This window comes from Narcine bancroftii, chromosome 12 (genome assembly GCF_036971445.1).
Source record: "Narcine bancroftii isolate sNarBan1 chromosome 12, sNarBan1.hap1, whole genome shotgun sequence".
NCBI classification, from domain to species: Eukaryota; Metazoa; Chordata; class Chondrichthyes; order Torpediniformes; family Narcinidae; genus Narcine; species Narcine bancroftii.
The window spans coordinates 32,021,651-32,044,836 of NC_091480.1; the positions used below are offsets into that span (position 1 = coordinate 32,021,651).

Sequence of the window (23,186 nt, forward strand, 5' to 3'; positions counted from 1 at the left end):
TGTTTAAAAATTGTCTGCTATTACTATTTATTGCTCGCACTTTCGCACAGTCTCTTAGAAAGATTTATATAGGTTGGCACAACTGCAACAGGACTGAAGGGGTCATACCATGCTGGACATCATCATCTTCATCATGGCCCATCCCTTCGCGAACGAAGATGAACACGGTGCCTTGTAGCTCTTCTGCCCTCACAGAACTTTTTGTATTTGTTGGCACATTGTGATGTGCCACTGCAAATCGCGGAATGCCATGCAATGCGATTTTTTGCGAGGTCCTCCCAGTCAGTAGGATTGACATGGAATGACTGGAGATTGTGCTTGATTACATCTTTGTAGCAAAGACATGGGTGGCCAACAGGGAGGTAGCCCACCGAAGAGGACATCTTGGGGCAATCGGCCGTCCTCCATACGGACAATGTGGCCAACCCACCACAGGCGGTGAGCGTGGATGATTGAGTAGAGGTCTGTACTTCTAGCCTTCTCCAGGACTTGGTCGTTTGTGACTCTGTCGTGCCATGAGTAGCCTAGGATGGATCTGATGCATCGGAAATAGAATGTGTTAAGGCGGTGTTCTTGCTACCTAACCTAGGGACACCCAAACCCGGTGTGAAAGGTGCTACTTACTTGCCTCAAGAGGCCAAAAGAGGCAGAACAAAGGGGCACATGGCCCTTTATAGTTCTAGTGGGGCAATCACTCAGGGCAGGATGGGGCCCATTGGCTGCTGTGGCCAATGGCTCGAAGCCAAGTGCAGGGGCTCAGCAGGGGTCAGTTGAGGTGATTCACCTGGGCCAATTGGGTGAAGGTCAGGGTTAGTCCAGGCAGGCTGTCTGGACTGCAGCATCTGATGATTTAGGTGGGCCAATCTCAAGGATCACCTTGATGGCTTGGGGTGAGTCTTAACCTTGATTGACATCCAATGTGTCCTCTGATTAGGAGTGCAGCAGCGCCATCATGTGGTGGCCTCAGCCTCTCCATTACAATCACTTGATGCGTCATGAAGTTACCCAGTAGAAGGTAGAACAGTCCTAGCACTGGAGATGGCTCCTTGCAAGTGTGAAAGCTTTCACTGTCCCAGTGAGGAGTGGTCAAGTGTGAAAAGCCAAACCTCAGGACACTGAATGACCAAGTTAGTGGGAAGCAAGTGTGAAAGCGGTAAGAGACACACTTTTGCTATCCCCCTAATTTACTTACCTCCTCGTTCTTCTGCTAATCTGTATGAAAATAACCACTGGAATAGAGGGGTCGCACCCCCACATCCTGTTTCTCAGTTATAAATTATGAAAAAAAAAAGAAAATAACCACTTTAAGTGCTGTTTCAACGAGACCACATTAAATTTTCTACCTATCTGAAGATGAAACATATTATCAACAAAAACAGTTCTTAAAATGGAGAAAATTTAGCCATTAAAAATAAGTCATTTATCAGTGCCAATTTTTCATACATTACTTCATGTTAGAAGGCTAATCATTTTTTTCCCATTTATATGTCATTTATTGCTTTCAGAAGATTAACTATTTTAGAACTATTTTTCAAATGGACCCCTTCTTGAATAGGTGCAAGTGATCCTGGCTAATTACTTAACAGTCTGCAAACTTACTGCTTAATGTTCAGTCAGGCTGCATGGGGCTTTTATCTCAGAAGATTAAATAAGGATGTACTTGGCCTTGGTCAATAAATAAAGTCAGGATGGTGTATGGAAAACAAGTAAAATTGAAGATAATTTAAAGTAGACATAGGAAACAAATGATCACAAATAAATTAAGTAAAGTTCAATAAAATTTTCTTGATAAAGAGTTTTAAAATATGAAGAAGTTGAGGTGAATTGCCAGAGGTGGAACTTAAGTGATCAATTTTATTTGCACATTGGGACTGGTGCAGAGATGTGGCATTGGACTGTTCCTGGGAAGTATTATTCTATGAATGATTTTAAGGGGAAGTGAGCTAAGGAACAAAACGATAGAAAGGTGATAGAGGGATGTGTAATGTGAAAACAAGCCTGATTGGAGGCTGCTCTAATAGACTAAATAACAACTCTGTGTCTTAAATACTCTCATTTTAAATTATTTTCAGAAGCTGAAAACGGTCACCTGCGAATCGGAACAATACCCCATCTTCCGAATGAGGACAACTTAAACTTGGTTCTTTTTTCATTTCACTTCTAACTGCATGCTATAGCTCTTGGTGGTTCAAAACCTTTGCAGGAAGTACCTTAGAGGCAAATTATACCCTAAATAAGGACATTAAGAAGTGGTTCGGATTGGGCCATACATGTGCGGTATAACATTTGTTGAGATAACAAGCACTTCAAAATGCTTACTGCAGCGTACAATTTTACTGCTACCTTTTTATATTCACTTTCAAACCACCCTTGTTTTTTGGCAAAAACACTTCAATTTCCTTTAAGCTGAGGGCTCGTTAAACTCAATCCTGTTAACCTTGTGTTCCTGCAAACTGAAAAGAAATTCAATCAATAATTGGTTAAATTGAAAATTAACGGGGAGTGCTTGAATATTTTCAATCCATTGAACTGCAGCAACTCACTGACAGAGACAAGATACCCAAGTGAGCAGTCAGACAGCAAGTTTCTGGACAACTGGGTCAGTGAGAAGATTAAAAGGTGCTTTTTTACAGTAGAGGGAAGTCTCTGCCATTGAGACCCAACCACCGGAATAGAGGGGTCGCACCCCCACATCCTGTTTCTCAGTTACAAATTATGCCAGCCAAACATGTACTTTACCTGTTGCTGATTTGAACAATTACACCCACATTGGCAAAGATGGAATGATAAATATTACTGTAAATACCTTGCTACAGACATGGTGGCATCCAAAATTTTAGTGAAACAGACAGAAAAAAAGAATAAAAAAGAAATTCTGCAGGCCAATAAAACAATGTGGACAAAGGGACACTGTGCCAGAAGAGATGTTCCTCTTGCCATGAGGCCATTTTTTTCATTGCTTATAATCTGTTTACAGATTTATTGCAAGTATATTGCTGTAAATATTGCCGGTTTAATTGTTAAAATGATACTGCTTTGATCATTAGTTTAAAATTTATCAAGAGAAATAATTCCTTGCTATGGACTACCTGAGGTACAGAACTCAGATATTGGTCCTCACTTTGTAACTGAGATAAATAAAGAAACTAAATAAGGAAATGGGGATCCTGCAATATTTCCACTACTCCCAACAAACACAGACAGCAGGAATAAAGGAATGTGCGAAAAGATTGTTAAAAAAATAAACTGGCAAAATTGACGAAGGAAACGGCTAAAATTGGCTAAAAGTACTACCCCTCGCATTATTTAAAATGCGAGTGACACCGCGGGTTAAGCCAGGGTTATCGGCTGCAGAGATAGTCCATGGACAACCTTGGGGAGCAAAGCCTGCACCGCCAATGGGGATGAAATTATCATCAGGCCATAACATGAGAAAATATTCTAATAATCTAACTAAGACTTCTTCGAGCAATGCATTCACAGGTACATCAAGTACACCTAAAGGAGGGTAATCCAATTGAATGTGGTGAATGTCCTAACGTAGAATCTGACAATTATATCCTCATGAGGAAATGGGATAAGAGGAAATTGAGAACTCAATGAGGAATGCCCATTCCAGGTACTGTTAAACAACACTGACTGCAGTAATGTTTAAAGGACACCCTCACTAACAGGGTAACAGGACATCTATTGGGGCCTACAGATACATAAATATTCCAAAGCTGGGAGAAAGTTGATGTAAAACTTCACTGTATACAATGTTTTTTGACAAAGGACATATCCATGGCTGACTATAAACTTGACGTGGTCCTGTTAATTGGGATATGTGGTCCCAGAAGTTACACAAATAACCTGATTGGCCAGAGGTAACTGGGATCAGGATGAAGAGAGGTATCTCTGAGAAGGAGCAGATCTTTATAAATCTGTTCCCCTGAGATGGTATGAGAAAGGCACCTAAGAGGTGGTTTGCTGACTCAGCATTGGGGGGCTATTGGCTAATGAAACAGCTAAGGGACTCCCAAGTAGCTGGGAAGGAGGTTTCTCAACTGTCAGAGGATATGGTGGCCATCCGTACTGTGAAAATGGACCCTGGTTTTATTCTGGCTGGTCGTGGGGAGACCTGTAAAAAAAGGAAGCTGTAGATAGAGCTCTGACAACATCACTAAATGGGTGAACATATGCAAAAAGAGAGATACAGGACTTGCATAAAATTGGTGCGAAATGCCTGACAGCTACACTTATGCCTTTGCACAAAGCTTTCGCTCTGGATTTTTAAAAACACTTATTATTCACCAAGATACCTAGCTACCCTTGTAGATTTACTTTATTGATGCTGTCCAAGTATTCTCCACAGACATTTTTTTTTAGTTTTCATAGTCATGATAAGCAGGGGGGATACGTCGACATGTGCAAGGTTGTGTTCATGGGTGGAACATCGAAATGTGCAAGGTTGTGTTCATAGGGTCAATGTCGAAATGCGCAAGATTGTATTCATAGGGTCAATGACAAAATGTGCAAAGTTGTGTTCATAGGGGAGAATGTCAAAATGTGCAAGGTTGTGTTCATAGGGGTCAATGTCGAAATGTGCAAGGTTGTGTTCATAAGGGATCAATGTCGAAATGCGCAAGGTTGTGTTCATAGGGTCAATGTCGAAATGTGCAAGGTTGTGCTCATAGGGTCAATGTCGAAATGTGCATGATTGTGTTCATAGGATCAATGTCGAAATGTGCATGATTGTGTTCATAGGATCAATGTCGAAATGTGCAAGGTTGTGTTCATAGGGTCAATGTCGAAATGCGCAAGATTGTGTTCATAGGGTCAATGTCGAAATGTGCAAGGTTGTGTTCATAGGGTCAATGTCGAAATGTGCAAGGTTGTGTTCATAGGGTCAATGTCGAAATGCGCAAGATTGTGTTCCTAGGGTCAATGTCGAAATGTGCAAGATTGTGTTCATAGGGTCAATGTCGAAATGCGCAAGGTTGTGTTCATACGGTCAATGTCGAAATGTGCAAGGTTATGTTCATAGGGTCAATGTCGAAATGCGCAAGATTGTGTTCATAGGGTCTATGTCGAAATGTGCAAGGTTGTGTTCATAGGATCAATGTCGAAATGCGCAAGGTTGTGTTCATAGGGTAAATGTCGTAATGCGCAAGATTGTGTTCATAGGGTCAATGTCGAAATGCGCAAGATTGTGTTCATAGGGTCAATGTCGAAATGCGCAAGATTGTGTTCATAGAGTCAATGTCGAAATGCGCAAGATTGTGTTCATAGGGTCAATGTCGAAATGCGCAAGATTGTTTTCATAGGGTCAATGTCGAAATGTGCAAGATTGTGTTCATAGGGTCAATGTCGAAATGCGCAAGGTTGTGTTCATAGGGTCAATGTCGAAATGTGCAAGGTTATGTTCATAGGGTCAATGTCGAAATGTGCAAGGATGTGTTCAGAGGATCAATGTCGAAATGCGCAAGGTTGTGTTCATACGGTCAATGTCGAAATGTGCAAGGTTATGTTCATAGGGTCAATGTCGAAATGCGCAAGATTGTGTTCATACGGTCAATGTCGAAATGTGCAAGGTTGTGTTCATAGGATCAATGTCGAAATGCACAAGATTGTGTTCATAGGGTCAATGTTGAAATGAGCAAGATTGTGTTCATAGGGTCAATGTCGAAATGTGCAAGTTTATGTTCATAGGGTCAATGTCGAAATGCGCAAGATTGAGTTCATAGGGTCAATGTCGAAATGTGCAAGGTTGTGTTCATAGGATCAATGTCGAAATGCGCAAGATTGTGTTCATAGGGTCAACGTCGAAATGTGCAAGGTTGTGTTCATAGGGTCAATGTCGAAATGCGCAAGGTTATGTTCATCGGATCAATGTCGAAATGCGCAAGATTGTGTTCATAGGGTCAATGTCAAAATGCGCAAGATAGTGTTCATAAGGTCAATGTCGAAATGCGCAAGATTGTGTTCATAGGGTCAATGTCGAAATGCGCAAGGTTGTGTTCATAGGGTCAATGTCGAAATGCGCAAGGTTGTGTTCATAGGGTCAATGTCGAAATGTGCAAGGTTATGTTCATAGGGTCAATGTCGAAATGCGCAAGATTGTGTTCATAGGGTCAATGTCAAAATGCGCAAGATTATGTCATAAGGTCAATGTCGAAATGTGCAAGGTTGTGTTCATAGGGTCAATGTCGAAATGCGCAAGATTGTGTTCATAGGGTCAAAGTCGAAATGCGCAAGGTTGTGTTCATAGTGTCAATGTCGAAATGTGCAAGGTTGTGTTCATAGGGTCAATGTCGAAATGTGCAAGGTTGTGTGCATAGGATCAATGTCGAAATGCGCAAGATTGTGTTAATAGGGTCAATGTCGAAATGTGCAAGGTTATGTTCATAGGGTCAATGTCGAAATGCGCAAGATTGTGTTCATAGGGTCAATGTCGAAATGTGCGAGATTGTGTTCATAGGGTCAATGTCGAAATGCGCAAGATTGTGTTCATAGGGTCAATGTCAAAATGTGCAAGGTTGTGTTCATAGGGTCATTGTCGAAATGTGCAAGGTTGTGTTCATAGGGTCAATTTCGTAATGCACAGGATTGTGTTCATAGGGTCAATGTCGAAATGTGCAAGGTTGTATTCATAGGGTCAATGTCGAAATTTGCAAGGTTGTGTTCATGGGGTCAATGTCGAAATGTGCAAGGTTGTGTTCATATGGTCAATGTCGAAATGTGAAAGGTTGTGTTCATAGGGTCAATGTCAAAATGCGCAAGATTGTGTTCATAGGGTCAATGTCGAAATGTGCAAGGTTATGTTCATAGGCTCAATGTCGAAATGCGCAAGATTGTGATCATAGGGTCAATGTCGAAATGCGCAAGATTGTGTTCATAGGGTCAATGTCGAAATGTGCAAAGTTGTGTTCAGAGGGTCAATGTCGAAATGTGCAAGATTGTGTTCATAGGGTCAATGCCGAAATGTGCAAGGTTGTGTTCATAGGATCAATGTCGAAATGCGCAAGATTGTGTTCATAGGGTCAATGTCGAAATGTGCAAGGTTGTGTTCATAGGGTTAATGTCGAAATGCGCAAGGTTATGTTCATCGGGTCAATGTCGAAATGTGCAAAATAGTGTTCATAGTGTCAATGTCGAAATGTGCAAGATTGTGTTCATAAGGTCAATGTCGAAATGTGCAAGATTGAGTTCATAGGGTGAATGTCGAAATGCGCAAGATTGTGTTCATAGGGTCAATATCAAAATGCGCAAGGTTGTGTTCATAGGGTCAATGTCGAAATGCGCAAGATTGTGTTGATAGGGTCAATGTCGAAATGCGCAAGATTGTGTTCATAGGGTCAATGTCGAAATGTGCAAGGTTGTGTTCATAGGGTCAATGTCGAAATGCGCAAGATTGTGTTCATAGGGTCAATGTCGAAATGTGCAAGGTTGTGTTCATAGGGTCAATGTCGAAATGCGAAAGGTTATGTTCATAGTGTCAATGTCGAAATGCGCAAGATTGTGTTCATAGGGTCAATGTCGAAATGTGCAAGATTGTGTTCATAAGGTCAATGTCGAAATGTGCAAGATTGAGTTCATAGGGTCAATGTCGAAATGCGCAAGATTGTGTTCATAGGGTCAATATCGAAATGCGCAAGGTTGTGTTCATAGGGTCAATGTCGAAATGCGCAAGTTTGTGTTGATAGGGTCAATGTCGAAATGCGCAAGATTGTGTTCATAGGGTCAATGTCGAAATGCGCAAGGTTGTGTTCATAGGGTCAATGTCGAAATGCGCAAGGTTGTGTTCATAGGGTCAATGTCGAAATGTGCAAGGTTGTGTTCATAGGGTCAAGGTCGAAATGCGCAAGATTGTGTTCATAGAGTCAATGTCGAAATGTGCAATGTTATGTTCATAGGGTCAATGTCGAAATGCGCAAGATTGTGTTCATAGGGTCAATGTCGAAATGTGCAAGATTGTGTTCATAGGGTCAATGTCGAAATGCGCAAGGTTGTGTTCATAGAGTCAATGTCGAAATGTGAAAGGTTGTGTTCATAGGGTCAATGTTGAAATGCGCAAGATTGTGTTCATAGGGTCAATTTCGAATTGTGCAAGGTTATGTTCATAGGGTCAATGTCGAAATGTGCAAGGATGTGTTCAGAGGATCAATGTCGAAATGCGCAAGGTTGTGTTCATACGGTCCATGTCGAAATGTGCAAGGTTATGTTCATAGGGTCAATGTCGAAATGCGCAAGATTGTGTTCATAGGGTCAATGTCGAAATGTGCAAATTTGTGTTCATAGGATCAATGTCGAAATGCGCAAGATTGTGTTCATAGAGTCAATGTCGAAATGTGCAATGTTATGTTCATAGGGTCAATGTCGAAATGCGCAAGATTGTGTTCATAGGGTCAATGTCGAAATGTGCAAGATTGTGTTCAGAGGATCAATGTCGAAATGCGCAAGGTTGTGTTCATACGGTCAATGTCGAAATGTGCAAGGTTATGTTCATAGGGTCAATGTCGAAATGCGCAAGATTGTGTTCATAGGATCAATGTCGAAATGTGCAAATTTGTGTTCATAGGATCAATGTCGAAATGCGCAAGATTGTGTTCATAGGGTCAATGTCGAAATGCGCAAGGTTGTGTTCATACGGTCAATGTCGAAATGTGCAAGGTTGTGTGCATAGAGTCAATGTCGAAATGCGCAAGATTGTATTCATAGGGTCAATGTCGAAATGTGCAATGTTGTGTTCATGGGGTCAATGTCGAAATGTGAAAGGTTGTGTTCATAGGGTCAATGTCGAAATGCGCAAGGTTTTGTTCATAGTGTGAATGTCGAAATGTGAAAGGTTGTGTTTATAGGGTCAATATCGAAATGCGCAAGATTGTGTTCATAGGGTCAATGTCGAAATGTGCAAGGTTATGTTCATAGGGTCAATGTCGAAATGTGCAAAGTTGTGTTCAGAGGGTCAATGTCGAAATGTGCAAGATTGTGTTCATAAGTTCAATGTCGAAATGTGCATGGTTGTCTTCATAGGATCAATGTCGAAATGCGCAAGATTGTGTTCATAGGGTCAACGTCGAAATGTGCAAGGTTGTGTTCATAGGGTCAATGTCGAAATGCGCAAGGTTATGTTCATCGGGTCAATGTCGAAATGCGCAAGATTGTGTTCATAGGGTCAATGTCGAAATGCGCAAGGTTGTGTTCATAGGGTCAATGTCGAAATGTGCAAGGTTATATTCATAGGGTCAATGTCGAAATGTGCAAAGTTGTGTTCAGAGGGTCAATGTCGAAATGCGCAAGATTGTGTTCATAGGGTCAATGTCGAAATGTGCAAGGTTGTGTTCATAGGATCAGTGTCGAAATGCAGAAGATTGCGTTCATAGGGTCAATGTCGAAATGCGCAAGGTTGTGTTCATACGGTCAATGTCGAAATGTGCAAGGTTGTGTGCATAGGATCAATGTCGAAATGCGCAAGATTGTGTTCATAGGGTCAATGTCGAAATGTGCAAGGTTATGTTCAAAGGGTCAATGTCGAAATGCGCAAGATTGTGTTCATAGGGTCAATGTCGAAATGTGCGAGATTGTGTTCATAGGGTCAATGTCGAAATGCGCAAGGTTGTGTTCATAGAGTCAATGTCGAAATGTGAAAGGTTGTGTTCATAGGGTCAATGTCAAAATGCGCAAGATTGTGTTCATAGGGTCAATGTCGAAATGTGCAAGGTTATGTTCATAGGATCAATGTCGAAATGCGCAAGATTGTGTTCATAGGGTCAATGTCGAAATGCGCAAGATTGTGTTCATAGGGTCAATGTCGAAATGTGCAAAGTTGTGTTCAGAGGGTCAATGTCGAAATGTGCAAGATTGTGTTCATAGGGTCAATGCCGAAATGTGCAAGGTTGTGTTCATAGGATCAATGTCGAAATGCGCAAGATTGTGTTCATAGGGTCAATGTCGAAATGTGCAAGGTTGTGTTCATAGGGTTTATGTCGAAATGCGCAAGGTTATGTTCATCGGGTCAATGTCGAAATGTGCAAAATTATGTTCATAGGGTCAATGTCGAAATGTGCAAGGTTGTGTTCATAGGATCAATGTCGAAATGCGCAAGATTGTGTTCATAGGGTCAATGTCGAAATGTTCAAGGTTTTGTTCATAGGGTCAATGTCGAAATGCGAAAGGTTATGTTCATAGTGCCAATGTCGAAATGCGCAAGATTGTGTTCATAGGGTCAATGTCGAAATGTGCAAGATTGTGTTCATAAGATCAATGTCGAAATGTGCAAGATTGAGTTCAGAGGGTCAATGTCGAAATGCGCAAGATTGTGTTCATAGGGTCAATATCGAAATGCGCAAGGTTGTGTTCATAGGGTCAATGTCGAAATGCGCAAGATTGTGTTTATAGGGTCAATGTCGAAATGCGCAAGATTGTGTTCATAGGGTCAATGTCGAAATGCGCAAGGTTGTGTTCATAGGGTCAATTTCAAAATGTGCAAGGTTGTGTTCATAGGGTCAATGTCGAAATGTGCAAGATTGTGTTCATAGGGTCAATGTCGAAATGTGCAAGGTTGTGTTCATAGGGTCAATGTCGAAATGCGAAAGGTTATGTTCATAGTGTCAATGTCGAAATGCGCAAGATTGTGTTCATAGGGTCAATGTCGAAATGTGCAAGATTGTGTTCATAACGTCAATGTCGAAATGTGCAAGATTGAGTTCATAGGGTCAATGTCGAAATGCGCAAGATTGTGTTCATAGGGTCAATATCGAAATGCGCAAGGTTGTGTTCATAGTGTCAATGTCGAAATGTGCAAGGTTGTGTTCATAGGGTCAATGTCGAAATGCGCAAGATTGTGTTCATAGAGTCAATGTCGAAATGTGCAATGTTATGTTCATAGGGTCAATGTCGAAATGCGCAAGATTGTGTTCATAGGGTCAATGTCGAAATGTGCAAGATTGTGTTCATAGGGTCAATTTCGAAATGCGCAAGGTTGTGTTCATAGAGTCAATGTCGAAATGTGAAAGGTTGTGTTCATAGGGTCAATGTCGAAATGCGCAAGATTGTGTTCATAGGGTCAATTTCGAATTGTGCAAGGTTATGTTCATAGGGTCAATGTCGAAATGTGCAAGGATGTGTTCAGAGGATCAATTTCGAAATGCGCAAGGTTGTGTTCATACGGTCAATGTCGAAATGTGCAAGGTTATGTTCATAGGGTCAATGTCGAAATGCGCAAGATTGTGTTCATAGGGTCCATGTCGAAATGTGCAAATTTGTGTTCATAGGATCAATGTCGAAATGCGCAAGATTGTGTTCATAGAGTCAATGTCGAAATGTGCAATGTTATGTTCATAGGGTCAATGTCGAAATGCGCAAGATTGTGTTCATAGGGTCAATGTCGAAATGTGCAAGATTGTGTTCAGAGGATCAATGTCGAAATGCGCAAGGTTGTGTTCATACGGTCAATGTCGAAATGTGCAAGGTTATGTTCATAGGGTCAATGTCGAAATGCGCAAGATTGTGTTCATAGGGTCAATGTCGAAATGTGCAAATTTGTGTTAATAGGATCAATGTCGAAATGCGCAAGATTGTGTTCATAGGGTCAATGTCGAAATGCGCAAGGTTGTGTTCATACGGTCAATGTCGAAATGTGCAAGGTTGTGTTCATAGGATCAGTGTCGAAATGCACAAGATTGTTTTCATAGGGTCAATGTCGAAATGCGCAAGGTTGTGTTCATGGGGTCAATGTCGAAATGTGCAAGGTTGTGTTCATTGCGTCAATGTCGAAATGTGAAAGGTTGTGTTCATAGGGTCAATGTTGAAATGCGCAAGGTTTTGTTCATAGAGTGAATGTCGAAATGTGAAAGGTTGTGTTTATAGGGTCAATGTCGAAATGCGCAAGATTGTGTTCATAGGGTCAATGTTGAAATGTGCAAGGTTATGTTCATAGGGTCAATGTCGAAATGTGCAAAGTTGTGTTCAGAGGGTCAATGTCGAAATGTGCAAGATTGTGTTCATAAGGTCAATGTCGAAATGTGCAAGGTTGTGTTCATAGGATCAATGTCGAAATGCGCAAGATTGTGTTCATAGGGTCAACGTCGAAATGTGCAAGGTTGTGTTCATAGGGTCAATGTCGAAATGCGCAAGGTTATGTTCATCGGATCAATGTCGAAATGCGCAAGATTTTGTGTTCATAGGGTCAATGTCGAAATGCGCAAGATTGTGTTCATAAGGTCAATGTCGAAATGCGCAAGATTGTGTTCATAGGGTCAATGTCGAAATGCGCAAGGTTGTGTTCATAGGGTCAATGTCGAAATGCGCAAGGTTGTGTTCATAGGGTCAATGTCGAAATGTGCAAGGTTATGTTCATAGGGTCAATGTCGAAATGCGCAAGATTGTGTTCATAGGGTCAATGTCAAAATGCGCAATATTGTGTCATAAGGTCAATGTCGAAATGTGCAAGGTTGTGTTCATAGGGTCAATGTCAAAATGCGCAAGATTGTGTTCATAGGGTCAAAGTCGAAATGCGCAAGGTTGTGTTCATAGGGTCAATGTCGAATTGAGCAAGATTGTGTTCATAGGGTCAATGTCATAATGTGCAAGGTTATGTTCATAGGGACATTGTCGAAATGCGCAAGGTTGTATTCATAGGGTCAATGTTGAAATGTGCAAGGTTTTGTTCATAGGGTCAATGTCGAAATGTGCAAGGTTGTGTTCATAGGGTCAATGTCGAAATATGCAAGATTGTGTTCATAGGGTCAATGTCGAAATGTGCAAGGTTCTGTTCATAGGGTCAATGTCGAATTGCGCAAGATTGTGTTCATAGGGTCAATGTGGAAATGTGCAAGGTTGTGTTCATAGGATCAATGTTGAAATGCGCAAGGTTGTGTTCATAGGGTAAATGTCATAATGCGCAAGATTTTGTTCATAGCGTCAATGTCGAAATGCACAAGATTGTGTTCATAGGGTCAATGTCGAAATGCGCAAGATTGTGTTCATAGAGTCAATGTCGAAATGCACAAGATTGTGTTCATAGGGTCAATGTCGAAATGTGCAAGATTGTGTTCATAGGGTCAATGTCGAAATGCGCAAGGTTGTGTTCATAGGGTCAATGTCGAAATGTGAAAGGTTGTGTTCATAGGGTCAATGTCAAAATGCGCAAGATTGTGTTCATAGGGTCAATGTCGAAATGTGCAAGGTTATGTTCATAGGCTCAATGTCGAAATGCGCAAGATTGTGTTCATAGGGTCAATGTCGAAATGCGCAAGATTGTGTTCATAGGGTCAATGTCGAAATGTGCAAAGTTGTGTTCAGAGGGTCAATGTCGAAATGTGCAAGATTGTGTTCATAGGGTCAATGCCGAAATGTGCAAGGTTGTGTTCATAGGATCAATGTCGAAATGCGCAAGATTGTGTTCATAGGGTCAATGTCGAAATGTGCAAGGTTGTGTTCATAGGGTTTATGTCGAAATGCGCAAGGTTATGTTCATCGGGTCAATGTCGAAATGTGCAAAATTATGTTCATAGGGTCAATGTCGAAATGTGCAAGGTTGTGTTCATAGGATCAATGTCGAAATGCGCAAGATTGTGTTCATAGGGTCAATGTCGAAATGTTCAAGGTTTTGTTCATAGGGTCAATGTCGAAATGCGAAAGGTTATGTTCATAGTGCCAATGTCGAAATGCGCAAGATTGTGTTCATAGGGTCAATGTCGAAATGTGCAAGATTGTGTTCATAAGATCAATGTCGAAATGTGCAAGATTGAGTTCAGAGGGTCAATGTCGAAATGCGCAAGATTGTGTTCATAGGGTCAATATCGAAATGCGCAAGGTTGTGTTCATAGGGTCAATGTCGAAATGCGCAAGATTGTGTTTATAGGGTCAATGTCGAAATGCGCAAGATTGTGTTCATAGGGTCAATGTCGAAATGCGCAAGGTTGTGTTCATAGGGTCAATTTCGAAATGTGCAAGGTTGTGTTCATAGGGTCAATGTCGAAATGTGCAAGATTGTGTTCATAGGGTCAATGTCGAAATGTGCAAGGTTGTGTTCATAGGGTCAATGTCGAAATGCGAAAGGTTATGTTCATAGTGTCAATGTCGAAATGCGCAAGATTGTGTTCATAGGGTCAATGTCGAAATGTGCAAGATTGTGTTCATAACGTCAATGTCGAAATGTGCAAGATTGAGTTCATAGGGTCAATGTCGAAATGCGCAAGATTGTGTTCATAGGGTCAATATCGAAATGCGCAAGGTTGTGTTCATAGGGTCAATGTCGAAATGCGCAAGATTGTGTTGATAGGGTCAATGTCGAAATGCGCAAGATTGTGTTCATAGGGTCAATGTCGAAATGCGCAAGGTTGTGTTCATAGTGTCAATGTCGAAATGTGCAAGGTTGTGTTCATAGGGTCAATGTCGAAATGCGCAAGATTGAGTTCATAGAGTCAATGTCGAAATGTGCAATGTTATGTTCATAGGGTCAATGTCGAAATGCGCAAGATTGTGTTCATAGGGTCAATGTCGAAATGTGCAAGATTGTGTTCATAGGGTCAATTTCGAAATGCGCAAGGTTGTGTTCATAGAGTCAATGTCGAAATGTGAAAGGTTGTGTTCATAGGGTCAATGTCGAAATGCGCAAGATTGTGTTCATAGGGTCAATTTCGAATTGTGCAAGGTTATGTTCATAGGGTCAATGTCGAAATGTGCAAGGATGTGTTCAGAGGATCAATTTCGAAATGCGCAAGGTTGTGTTCATACGGTCAATGTCGAAATGTGCAAGGTTATGTTCATAGGGTCAATGTCGAAATGCGCAAGATTGTGTTCATAGGGTCCATGTCGAAATGTGGAAATTTGTGTTCATAGGATCAATGTCGAAATGCGCAAGATTGTGTTCATAGAGTCAATGTCGAAATGTGCAATGTTATGTTCATAGGGTCAATGTCGAAATGCGCAAGATTTTGTTCATAGGGTCAATGTCGAAATGTGCAAGATTGTGTTCAGAGGATCAATGTCGAAATGCGCAAGGTTGTGTTCATACGGTCAATGTCGAAATGTGCAAGGTTATGTTCATAGGGTCAATGTCGAAATGCGCAAGATTGTGTTCATAGGGTCAATGTCGAAATGTGCAAATTTGTGTTAATAGGATCAATGTCGAAATGCGCAAGATTGTGTTCATAGGGTCAATGTCGAAATGCGCAAGGTTGTGTTCATACGGTCAATGTCGAAATGTGCAAGGTTGTGTTCATAGGATCAGTGTCGAAATGCACAAGATTGTTTTCATAGGGTCAATGTCGAAATGCGCAAGGTTGTGTTCATGGGGTCAATGTCGAAATGTGCAAGGTTGTGTTCATTGCGTCAATGTCGAAATGTGAAAGGTTGTGTTCATAGGGTCAATGTTGAAATGCGCAAGGTTTTGTTCATAGAGTGAATGTCGAAATGTGAAAGGTTGTGTTTATAGGGTCAATGTCGAAATGCGCAAGATTGTGTTCATAGGGTCAATGTTGAAATGTGCAAGGTTATGTTCATAGGGTCAATGTCGAAATGTGCAAAGTTGTGTTCAGAGGGTCAATGTCGAAATGTGCAAGATTGTGTTCATAAGGTCAATGTCGAAATGTGCAAGGTTGTGTTCATAGGATCAATGTCAAAATGCGCAAGATTGTGTTCATAGGGTCAACGTCGAAATGTGCAAGGTTGTGTTCATAGGGTCAATGTCGAAATGCGCAAGGTTATGTTCATCGGATCAATGTCGAAATGCGCAAGATTTTGTGTTCATAGGGTCAATGTCGAAATGCGCAAGATTGTGTTCATAAGGTCAATGTCGAAATGCGCAAGATTGTGTTCATAGGGTCAATGTCGAAATGCGCAAGGTTGTGTTCATAGGGTCAATGTCGAAATGCGCAAGGTTGTGTTCATAGGGTCAATGTCGAAATGTGCAAGGTTATGTTCATAGGGTCAATGTCGAAATGCGCAAGATTGTGTTCATAGGGTCAATGTCAAAATGCGCAATATTGTGTCATAAGGTCAATGTCGAAATGTGCAAGGTTGTGTTCATAGGGTCAATGTCAAAATGCGCAAGATTGTGTTCATTGGGTCAAAGTCGAAATGCGCAAGGTTGTGTTCATAGGGTCAATGTCGAATTGAGCAAGATTGTGTTCATAGGGTCAATGTCATAATGTGCAAGGTTATGTTCATAGGGACATTGTCGAAATGCGCAAGGTTGTATTCATAGGGTCAATGTTGAAATGTGCAAGGTTTTGTTCATAGGGTCAATGTCGAAATGTGCAAGGTTGTGTTCATAGGGTCAATGTCGAAATATGCAAGATTGTGTTCATAGGGTCAATGTCGAAATGTGCAAGGTTGTGTTCATAGGATCAATGTTCAAATGCGCAAGGTTGTGTTCATAGGGTAAATGTCATAATGCGCAAGATTTTGTTCATAGCGTCAATGTCGAAATGCACAAGATTGTGTTCATAGGGTCAATGTCGAAATGCGCAAGATTGTGTTCATAGAGTCAATGTCGAAATGCGCAAGATTGTGTTCATAGGGTCAATGTCGAAATGTGCAAGATTGTGTTCATAGGGTCAATGTCGAAATGCGCAAGGTTGTGTTCATAGGGTCAATGTCGAAATGTGCAAGGTTATGTTCATAGGGTCAATGTCGAAATGTGCAAGGAAGTGTTCAGAGGATCAATGTCGAAATGCGCAAGGTTGTGTTCATACGGTCAATGTAGAAATGTGCAAGGTTATTTTCATAGTGTGAATGTCGAAATGCGCAAGATTGTGTTCATAGGGTCAATGTCGAAATGTGCAAGGTTGTGTTCATAGGATCAGTGTCGAAATGCACAAGATTGTGTTCATAGGGTCAATGTCGAAATGCGCAAGGTTGTGTTCATATGGTCAGTGTTGAAATGTGCAAGGTTGTGTGCATAGGATCAATGTCGAAATGCGCAAGATTGTGTTCATAGGGTCAATGTCGAAATGTGCAAGGTTATGTTCATAGGGTCAATGTCGAAATGCGCAAGATTGTGTTCATAGGGTCAATGTCGAAATGTGCGAGATTGTGTTCATAGGGTCAATGTCGAAATGTGCAAGGTTGTGTTCATATGGTCAATGTCGAAATGTGAAAGGTTGTGTTCATAGGGTCAATGTCAAAATGCGCAAGATTGTGTTCATAGGGTCAATGTCGAAATGTGCAAGGTTATGTTCATAGGCTCAATGTCGAAATGCGCAAGATTGTGATCATAGGGTCAATGTCGAAATGCGCAAGATTGTGTTCATAGGGTCAATGTCGAAATGTGCAAAGTTGTGTTCAGAGGGTCAATGTCGAAATGTGCAAGATTGTGTTCATAGGGTCAATGCCGAAATGTGCAAGGTTGTGTTCATAGGATCAATGTCGAAATGCGCAAGATTGTGTTCATAGGGTCAATGTCGAAATGTGCAAGGTTGTGTTCATAGGGTTAATGTCGAAATGCGCAAGGTTATGATCATCGGGTCAATGTCGAAATGTGCAAAATAGTGTTCATAGTGTCAATGTCGAAATGTGGAAGGTTGTGTTCATAGGATCAATGTCGAAATGCGCAAGATTGTGTTCATAGGGTCAATGTCGAAATGTGCAAAGTTGTGTTCATAGGGTCAATGTCGAAATGCGAAAGGTTATGTTCATAGTGTCAATGTCGAAATGCGCAAGATTGTGTTCATAGGGTCAATGTCGAAATGTGCAAGATTGTGTTCATAAGGTCAATGTCGAAATGTGCAAGATTGAGTTCATAGGGTGAATGTCGAAATGCGCAAGATTGTGTTCATAGGGTCAATATCAAAATGCGCAAGGTTGTGTTCATAGGGTCAATGTCGAAATGCGCAAGATTGTGTTGATAGGGTCAATGTCGAAATGCGCAAGATTGTGTTCATAGGGTCAATGTCGAAATGCGCAAGGTTGTGTTCATAGGGTCAATGTCGAAATGTGCAATGTTATTTTCATAGTGTGAATGTCGAAATGCGCAAGATTGTGTTCATAGGGTCAATGTCGAAATGTGCAAGATTGTGTTCATAAGGTCAATGTCGAAATGTGCAAGATTGAGTTCATAGGGTCAATGTCGAAATGCGCAAGATTGTGTTCATAGGGTCAATATCGAAATGCTCAAGGTTGTGTTCATAGGGTCAATGTCGAAATGCGCAAGATTGTGTTGATAGGGTCAATGTCGAAATGCGCAAGATTGTGTTCATAGGGTCAATGTCGAAATGCGCAAGGTTGTGTTCATAGGGTCAATGTCGAAATGTGCAAGGTTGTGTTCATAGGGTCAAGGTCGAAATGCGCAAGATTGTGTTCATAGAGTCAATGTCGAAATGTGCAATGTTATGTTCATAGGGTCAATGTCGAAATGCGCAAGATTGTGTTCATAGGGTCAATGTCGAAATGTGCAAGATTGTGTTCATAGGGTCAATGTCGAAATGCGCAAGGTTGTGTTCATAGAGTCAATGTCGAAATGTGAAAGGTTGTGTTCATAGGGTCAATGTTGAAATGCGCAAGATTGTGTTCATAGGGTCAATTTCGAATTGTGCAATGTTATGTTCATAGGGTCAATGTCGAAATGTGCAAGGATGTGTTCAGAGGATCAATGTCGAAATGTGCAAGGTTATGTTCATAGGGTCAATGTCGAAATGCGCAAGATTGTGTTCATAGGGTCAATGTCGAAATGTGCAAATTTGTGTTCATAGGATCAATGTCGAAATGCGCAAGATTGTGTTCATAGAGTCAATGTCGAAATGTGCAATGTTATGTTCATAGGGTCAATGTCGAAATGCGCAAGATTGTGTTCATAGGGTCAATGTCGAAATGTGCAAGATTGTGTTCAGAGGATCAATGTCGAAATGCGCAAGGTTGTGTTCATACGGTCAATGTCGAAATGTGCAAGGTTATGTTCATAGGGTCAATGTCGAAATGCGCAAGATTGTGTTCATATGGTCAATGTCGAAATCTGCAAATTTGTGTTCATAGGATCAATGTCGAAATGCGCAAGATTGTGTTCATAGGGTCAATGTCGAAATGCGCAAGGTTGTGTTCATACGGTCAATGTCGAAATGTGCAAGGTTGTGTGCATAGGATCAGTGTCGAAATGCACAAGATTGTTTTCATAGGGTCAATGTCGAAATGCGCAAGGTTGTGTTCATGGGGTCAATGTCGAAATGTGCAAGGTTGTGTTCATTGCGTCAATGTCGAAATGTGAAAGGTTGTGTTCATAGGGTCAATGTTGAAATGCGCAAGGTTTTGTTCATAGAGTGAATGTCGAAATGTGAAAGGTTGTGTTTATAGGGTCAATGTCGAAATGTGCAAGATTGTGTTCATAGGGTCAATGTTGAAATGTGCAAGGTTATGTTCATAGGGTCAATGTCGAAATGTGCAAAGTTGTGTTCAGAGGGTCAATGTCGAAATGTGCAAGATTGTGTTCATAAGGTCAATGTCGAAATGTGCAAGGTTGTGTTCATAGGATCAATGTCGAAATGCGCAAGATTGTGTTCATAGGGTCAACGTCGAAATGTGCAAGGTTGTGTTCATAGGGTCAATGTCGAAATGCGCAAGGTTATGTTCATCGGATCAATGTCGAAATGCGCAAGATTTTGTGTTCATAGGGTCAATGTCGAAATGCGCAAGATTGTGTTCATAAGGTCAATGTCGAAATGCGCAAGATTGTGTTCATAGGGTCAATGTCGAAATGCGCAAGGTTGTGTTCATAGGGTCAATGTCGAAATGCGCAAGGTTGTGTTCATAGGGTCAATGTCGAAATGTGCAAGGTTATGTTCATAGGTTCAATGTCGAAATGCGCAAGATTGTGTTCATAGGGTCAATGTCAAAATGCGCAATATTGTGTCATAAGGTCAATGTCGAAATGTGCAAGGTTGTGTTCATAGGGTCAATGTCAAAATGCGCAAGATTGTGTTCATAGGGTCAAAGTCGAAATGCGCAAGGTTGTGTTCATAGGGTCAATGTCGAATTGAGCAAGATTGTGTTCATAGGGTCAATGTCATAATGTGCAAGGTTATGTTCATAGGGACATTGTCGAAATGCGCAAGGTTGTATTCATAGGGTCAATGTTGAAATGTGCAAGGTTTTGTTCATAGGGTCAATGTCGAAATGTGCAAGGTTGTGTTCATAGGGTCAATGTCGAAATATGCAAGATTGTGTTCATAGGGTCAATGTCGAAATGTGCAAGGTTCTGTTCATAGGGTCAATGTCGAATTGCGCAAGATTGTGTTCATAGGGTCAATGTGGAAATGTGCAAGGTTGTGTTCATAGGATCAATGTTGAAATGCGCAAGGTTGTGTTCATAGGGTAAATGTCATAATGCGCAAGATTTTGTTCATAGCGTCAATGTCGAAATGCACAAGATTGTGTTCATAGGGTCAATGTCGAAATGCGCAAGATTGTGTTCATACGGTCCATGTCGAAATGTGCAAGGTTATGTTCATAGGGTCAATGTCGAAATGCGCAAGATTGTGTTCATAGGGTCAATGTCGAAATGTGCAAATTTGTGTTCATAGGATCAATGTCGAAATGCGCAAGATTGTGTTCATAGAGTCAATGTCGAAATGTGCAATGTTATGTTCATAGGGTCAATGTCGAAATGCGCAAGATTGTGTTCATAGGGTCAATGTCGAAATGTGCAAGATTGTGTTCAGAGGATCAATGTCGAAATGCGCAAGGTTGTGTTCATACGGTCAATGTCGAAATGTGCAAGGTTATGTTCATAGGGTCAATGTCGAAATGCGCAAGATTGTGTTCATATGGTCAATGTCGAAATGTGCAAATTTGTGTTCATAGGATCAATGTCGAAATGCGCAAGATTGTGTTCATAGGGTCAATGTCGAAATGCGCAAGGTTGTGTTCATACGGTCAATGTCGAAATGTGCAAGGTTGTGTGCATAGGGTCAATGTCGAAATGCGCAAGATTGTATTCATAGGGTCAATGTCGAAATGTGCAATGTTGTGTTCATGGGGTCAATTCGAAATGTGCAAGGTTGTGTTCATTGTGTCAATGTCGAAATGTGAAAGGTTGTGTTCATAGGTTCAATGTCGAAATGCGCAAGGTTTTGTTCATAGAGTGAATGTCGAAATGTGAAAGGTTGTGTTTATAGGATCAATATCGAAATGCGCAAGATTGTGTTCATAGGGTCAATGTCGAAATGTGCAAGGTTATGTTCATAGGGTCAATGTCAAAATGTGCAAAGTTGTGTTCAGAGGGTCAATGTCGAAATGTGCAAGATTGTGTTCATAAGTTCAATGTCGAAATGTGCATGGTTGTCTTCATAGGATTAATGTCGAAATGCGCAAGATTGTGTTCATAGGGTCAACGTCGAAATGTGCAAGGTTGTGTTCATATGGTCAATGTCGAAATGCGCAAGGTTATGTTCATCGGGTCAATGTCGAAATGCGCAAGATTGTGTTCATAGGGTCAATGTCGAAATGCGCAAGGTTGTGTTCATAGGGTCAATGTCGAAATGTGCAAGGTTATATTCATAGGGTCAATGTCGAAATGTGCAAAGTTGTGTTCAGAGGGTCAATGTCGAAATGCGCAAGATTGTGTTCATAGGGTCAATGTCGAAATGTGCAAGGTTGTGTTCATAGTATCAGTGTCGAAATGCAGAAGATTGCGTTCATAGGGTCAATGTCGAAATGCGCAAGGTTGTGTTCATACGGTCAATGTCGAAATGTGCAAGGTTGTGTGCATAGGATCAATGTCGAAATGCGCAAGATTGTGTTCATAGGGTCAATGTCGAAATGTGCAAGGTTATGTTCAAAGGGTCAATGTCGAAATGCGCAAGATTGTGTTCATAGGGTCAATGTCGAAATGTGCGAGATTGTGTTCATAGGGTCAATGTCGAAATGCGCAAGATTGTGTTCATAGGGTCAATGTCAAAATGTGCAAGGTTGTGTTCATAGGGTCATTGTCGAAATGAGCAAGGTTGTGTTCATAGGGTCAATGTCGTAATGCACAAGCTTGTGTTCATAGGGTCAATGTCGAAATGTGCAAGGTTGTATTCATAGGGTCAATGTCGAAATTTGCAAGGTTGTGTTCATGGGGTCAATGTCGAAATGTGCAAGGTTGTGTTCATAGGGTCAATGTCGAAATGCGCAAGGTTGTGTTCATAGAGTCAATGTCGAAATGTGAAAGGTTGTGTTCATAGGGTCAATGTCAAAATGCGCAAGATTGTGTTCATAGGGTCAATGTCGAAATGTGCAAGGTTATGTTCATAGGCTCAATGTCGAAATGCGCAAGATTGTGTTCATAGGGTCAATGTCGAAATGCGCAAGATTGTGTTCATAGGGTCAATGTCGAAATGTTCAAAGTTGTGTTCAGAGGGTCAATGTCGAAATGTGCAAGATTGTGTTCATAGGGTCAATGCCGAAATGTGCAAGGTTGTGTTCATAGGATCAATGTCGAAATGCGCAAGATTGTGTTCATAGGGTCAATGTCGAAATGTGCAAGGTTGTGTTCATAGGGTTAATGTCGAAATGCGCAAGGTTATGTTCATCGGGTCAATGTCGAAATGTGCAAAATTGTGTTCATAGGGTCAATGTCGAAATGTGCAAGGTTGTGTTCATAGAATCAATGTCAAAATGCGAAAGATTGTGTTCATAGGGTCAATGTCGAAATGTGCAAGGTTTTGTTCATAGGGTCAATGTCGAAATGCGAAAGGTTATGTTCATAGTGCCAATGTCGAAATGCGCAAGATTGTGTTCATAGGGTCAATGTCGAAATGTGCAAGATTGTGTTCATAAGATCAATGTCGAAATGTGCAAGATTGAGTTCAGAGGGTCAATGTCGAAATGCGCAAGATTGTGTTCATAGGGTCAATGTCGAAATGCGCAAGATTGTGTTCATAGGGTCAATGTCGAAATGTGCAAATTTGTGTTCATAGGATCAATGTCGAAATGCGCAAGATTGTGTTCATAGAGTCAATGTCGAAATGTGCAATGTTATGTTCCTAGGGTCAATGTCGTAATGCGCAAGATTGTGTTCATAGGGTCAATGTCGAAATGTGCAAGATTGTGTTCAGAGGATCAATGTCGAAATGCGCAAGGTTGTGTTCATACGGTCAATGTCGAAATGTGCAAGGTTATGTTCATAGGGTCAATGTCGAAATGCGCAAGATTGTGTTCATAGGATCAATGTCGAAATGCGCAAGATTGTGTTCATAGGGTCAATGTCGAAATGCGCAAGGTTGTGT

At 41.1% G+C, this 23,186-nt stretch overlaps 1 long non-coding RNA gene across 1 annotated transcript in view; it reads left to right on the plus strand.

Annotated features, from left to right (window-relative positions):
• Positions 1 to 1,043: 1,043 nt before the first annotated feature.
• The window catches only part of LOC138746491 (uncharacterized), a 106,996-nt gene continuing 84,853 nt past the window's right edge, over positions 1,044 to 23,186 (plus strand). Inside the window, exons 1-2 of the long non-coding RNA XR_011346989.1 lie at positions 1,044 to 1,153; positions 2,073 to 2,140. This is a non-coding gene — a long non-coding RNA (uncharacterized lncRNA). The remainder of the gene's footprint in view (positions 1,154 to 2,072; positions 2,141 to 23,186) is intronic.